This window comes from Siniperca chuatsi, linkage group LG2 (genome assembly GCF_020085105.1).
Source record: "Siniperca chuatsi isolate FFG_IHB_CAS linkage group LG2, ASM2008510v1, whole genome shotgun sequence".
Lineage (NCBI taxonomy): Eukaryota > Metazoa > Chordata > Actinopteri > Centrarchiformes > Sinipercidae > Siniperca > Siniperca chuatsi.
In genome coordinates this window covers 11,031,495-11,036,435 of record NC_058043.1, presented here as the reverse complement: position 1 = coordinate 11,036,435, position 4,941 = coordinate 11,031,495, and the positions used below count along the sequence as shown (strand labels likewise).

The following is a 4,941-nucleotide window of genomic DNA, read 5'->3' as shown; positions in this document are numbered from 1 at the left end:
GTGATATTCAATATTTTATACCTTATTGTCAACAAGTCCTGTGAAAAGAACAAAACCAACAACGTGTTAGTCCATCTCTAAATACTTTCCGACTTCCCAGCCCCTTTGTTCCAGCTGAAAATGTAAATCTTTAAAAATGGATCACAAATATCAGCTTTAAAAAAAGGCTAAATAAATAGCTTTAAGAAAAGATTACTCAAAGAGTTGTAAATTGTGTATTTGTTGTTGACTATTTTCTATAAGTTCTTCAAATTAAATGACAAAATATGTTGTTTGTCCATGCACTCTAAAACGACACATGAGGGTTTTCTGATGTGACGGCGCTATCGGCAGGACGACATCATTTGTCTGTGCCTTCCGAAAAACTGTTAGTGAAGAATGCATCAGTTTCATGATGTGACAACGCTACGGTTAAGGTTTGGTGAGGTTTAGGCACAAAAACGACTTGGTTAGGTTTAGGGAAAGATGGCTTAAAATGACTACCTCGTTAAGGTTAGGGGACCTTTGTCGTCATGGTAACAGTAATAACCATGTGGTTAAGGTTCTGGGACAATCATGGTAACGGTTTAAAAAAAATGTTGACTTGTAGTTGGAAAAAGGCAATGAACAGTGGTCTTCAGTGTCAAAGTCCGATGTTTTGCTGATCTGTCCATCCACCACGCAGATTTTGTCACTCTACAATAACGTCAGCTGCCCTCTTTCTACTACAGCCGCTAGAGGGCTTTGCCACTTGAATGTAAACATATGTCATTTTGGGCACTGGCTGAAAAAAATGTATCTGTTGTTTTACTTGAGAGGACCATCTTATATTTTCAATCGTGGATTAGGTGTGCTAGTTTTTAAAGCAATGGAAGTCTATGCCAAAGAGGAATATGCTATATCAGGCTTTAGCTACACTGGCAATGCTTGTTAGTTGGATCAATTAGGCTAATTGTTGGTTATGGTCTTTTGATGAGATTTTTTGACAATAAAAAAAGTTTATCACCAGATTTATCCTTCAAGATCTCACAACAGCAATTGTTGATAGACAAAAGGGGTTGTCTTATAGAACGGATTTAGCCTGAAGTAAAACATAATACATAATTACCATTATTAATTTTACTTTATTGAAATGTACAAATAATAAATAATAAAATTGTCATAAACATCTGATGAGCGTTTATATTTTCAAACTAATAAGGTGATTTCATAACACAAAAACACTGCTAATGTTTTACAGTTACTGCAAAACATGCCATTTTTCAATAATTCAGACCATACAGCATTCGAGCTATAGGATACTGTGTTCATGAGCTCCCTAACACCATCTGAAGACTACAATAAAGACAGAGACAACCAGACTCACAAATTCAAACCGTACAGCGGAGCTCAAGCTGCGTTCAGAAGCAGAAAACATGATTCACACATTGAGACATGCAGATACTCCTGCAGCCATCAGTTTTTATGGCTCCCAAAAGTCCCATTATCACAAATCTCCAGCCTGAAACAGATGCATATTCTCCAAAGCTTTGTCACTGGGCCCAGTGAGTCAGGGTTAATGTTGGCTATTCCACTGTGCTTATATCGCTCCCCAAACTGTTCAAACTTATAAAAATCACTGTGTGATTTCACCACCGTCTCATTCCAGGAGGGACTGGATCAGTATTCACTGTGGCCAGCACTAAATCACTAGAGTTAAAACGAGAGCGAGATGAAAGGGAGATAAGAAAAGACAGATTGGAGCAATACAACTCAGTGACAGTTTGAGCAAATGATAGGATGGGAACGTGTTGCTGTATGATTTGGGTTGCTGTACTATCAGCGAAAGAAGTTCAGCTGTCTAAACCTACTTTAAATGTTGAAACTCTTGCTGCTGAATTTAGATATCCTGTTGAGAATTACACGACCAAAACCGTGTGAACTTTTGTTGGGCCACCGTGTAGTTTAACTGTTTATGCATGCCATTGTGTGCCAAGAATGTTTTATTTTCCGAACGGGGTAGACTTAGCCATTGAGTCATGCTTTACTTCTCCTTCACCACTGCTTGATGGTGGTAAGACTAGAGGGGGGATGGTCTGAATGGACAGTCAGTCACCATGTTAAAAAAACACTCAGAATCCATCAGTCATGGTCCCAAGACAGTTGGCTTACTTTCCATCCTGGTGGTTTATCAATAAAGTGATTACCTTATTAGAAAGAACAGTACATTTTAAAAGCCTCTTCACTTGTCAGATAATTAAATCAGCCAATAGAGAATCTCTTCCTGATCAGATATGTGAATTATTGATGAGCCAATGGATTCTTTGGAGGGACTCTGGGGGTTATTAATTATTTATTCACTCCATCTGGATTAATGTGTGTGTGTGTGTGTGTGTGTGTGTGTGTGTGTGTGTGTGTGTGTGTGTGTGTGTTTTAATTTATCCATCATTCATTCATCCTTCCATGAATCCATCATAAGACTTTCAGTAGTCCAAAAACAGCAGCGACAATTGGGAAAAGGCAAAGTGCAGCAACCATGAATATGAATGCTCATCTGACTTTGAATGCTTGAAAGTTTCCCTCAGTTGTGTGCAGAGTTATTAAAACCAAGCCTTATGTCCTTCAGAACCCAGTCTGAGTAATAACAGGGTAATGCAGTAAGTCAAACAGTCTTGTTCTAATTAGGTGTGGTTGTGTGCGGTGTTCCAGCGCCTGTCGACTGCTCACAGACATGACCATAAACACATTGGGCCTCGGTGCTCTGTGGATTCACAGCATAGTCCTCAGGACAGGGATGGATCCAATAAGGTCTTTTCTCTTGTGTTTTCTTTCTGAGAGGGAGGAAAGAAAACACAACAATCGCAAGGGAATGTTAGTGCAAAAATGAAAGAGAGAAAGCCTGAGGGAGACAGAAAAATAATACAGAGTGTAGTAGGCGTAAAAAAAGTCCATATGTGTTATTGTCTTATCTTTAACTCCAAGTCGACTTCTTGGATCATTTATGTGATAACTTCCTCTTTATTTCTAGTTTATAAAGAATCAAAAGAAGCAGTCGTTCCAAAAACTTTGAGAATAAAAACGTAAATTTTTCCTCTCTGCAGGTTGTGTAACAGATGTACATTTAAGAAATGATTTTCTGCAACTGGAGCTCAGTTATGGCCACTGTCTAGTGTCCTAGCACAATCTGTGGTATCTTACTGACTAGTGTGGTTTTGGTTTTCATGTGGTCTGCAAAATGACAAAATGATGCACTGGACTGAACCTTTGAACTGACACAATGACAGCTCTGCCATTTCTTTTGCTATGAAAAAGAAAATCTCTGTTGACTTCACAATATGGTACACAAAATCCTGACTACTTACCATTAAATTAATAAAGATCAGATCAGTAGCAAATCTGCTACTTAATGAAAGGCTAACTAGTAGATCCTGAATAGCTCTGAATCAAGGACTACAGTATATGGTAGATAATTGAGAACAGACTGCTACATACGATGTTAACAAACCAAGTTGCAGATGTAGAAGACAAATACACACATCCAGATAATATACATCCCAAAAAATATATACACAGAAAAACAACAACGCTTAAGGTTCAAGTCAGATATGCAGAACTGGATGAAAAGTTCTTAAGGTTGTAGGTTTTAAATGAACATAATATTGACCAAACAATCTCACCTCAAGTTCCATTTAGTTACTGAAGCGTTTGATCATATCACATGATCTTCATCAACATATGGACTTGACCAAGTTGTCATGAAAATGTAGATGTTCAAATCTCTATTTTTATCTGAACGGTTTCTCTTGTCCATGTTGGCTTACAAGTTGAGTTTCAAGGTTCTTTTAACCTTGGAAACAGCACACATAAATGTAATTCAAGAATATAATATTGGTGCAAGACTTAGGTCAGTGTGTCAAAGCAGTGTGTAATGATAAGTTCCTAGACATCTGTAAATCTGCGTACTGATCAGTTACTTAATGAATCGTTCCTTATTAGCTCAATTAGGACGTGGCACAAAACCAATAATCAATAACTTCTTTCTTATTATGTATATGAGGAACTGCGATCTGTGTGTCCCCTGAAGTAAACTGATCCTGTTCAGTAATTAGAAGTTGGTTCCTGATTTGTTCCTTAAATTCATTGTTACCTTCTAGTGAAGTGTTAACACTGAGCCTTCCTCGCTCTCCTCTCTTTGTGGGCGGAGTTTTCGCACACTTTGCAGTGACAAGGCAATGTGCAACAAGGTGAAACCTCGGTGAAAATCCACTGCCTGGAGCCACCAAGCAGACCGGAGAGGAAATGAACACATCGCTGCTTTTTCACACCTTTACCTTTATCCCAACACGTCCCCACCTCTCCTCTCCCTCCCTCCCTCTTTCTCTCTCACTCATTCACCCCAGGCATCGAACTGATAATCCCAAAGGTCACCTGTGGCCTCCTTCTCTCGCCCCTCCCTTCTGTTTCTGAGAAAAAAAGAAAAAACAAGCCTGAGGGCGTTTCAATCCTGATCACCCAGGGCAGGTAACTCTGGGAGTTAAACAAGCGTCTCCTCTTCTCATCGCATTTTTCTCCCACATCACTTCCTTGATCACTGAGATCCCTTTCTTCATTCATGAAGGTGAAAAGGTGACAGGGATTATTCAGTGGCTAAAAAATATAAACCAAAGGGTAATTCACTGTACTCTTGAAGAGCCTGGTCTCTCAAAATTTAGTATGACAAGAATGATGTCTACAAATGCACGTACATGCTTCATGTACCAAAAAGGGAGACATCACAAATACACTGAAGACGAAGTAGCGTGCATAAACTGCTGGAAAGAACTTTTTAGTCAGTATTTTTTCTTATTTAGCCTTGATCTTGACTTTTAGACTTGAACATCAAAGTTAAACTTTTCATATGACATATAATAAGAAAAGTCACACAATCCAATATGTGGGTGACAAATATAATGTTAACATACAGTAATTTGTGTCCACAACATG

The 4,941-nt window shown here is 38.6% G+C and overlaps 1 long non-coding RNA gene across 1 annotated transcript; it reads right to left on the bottom strand.

Annotated features, from left to right (window-relative positions):
* Positions 1 to 1,083: 1,083 nt before the first annotated feature.
* On the bottom strand, positions 1,084 to 4,284 carry LOC122862042. Its single transcript, XR_006374622.1, has 2 exons — positions 4,106 to 4,284; positions 1,084 to 2,789 (listed from the first exon to the last, which is right to left on the bottom strand). It is a non-coding gene; the product is annotated as an uncharacterized LOC122862042 (long non-coding RNA).
* Positions 4,285 to 4,941: the final 657 nt, after the last annotated feature.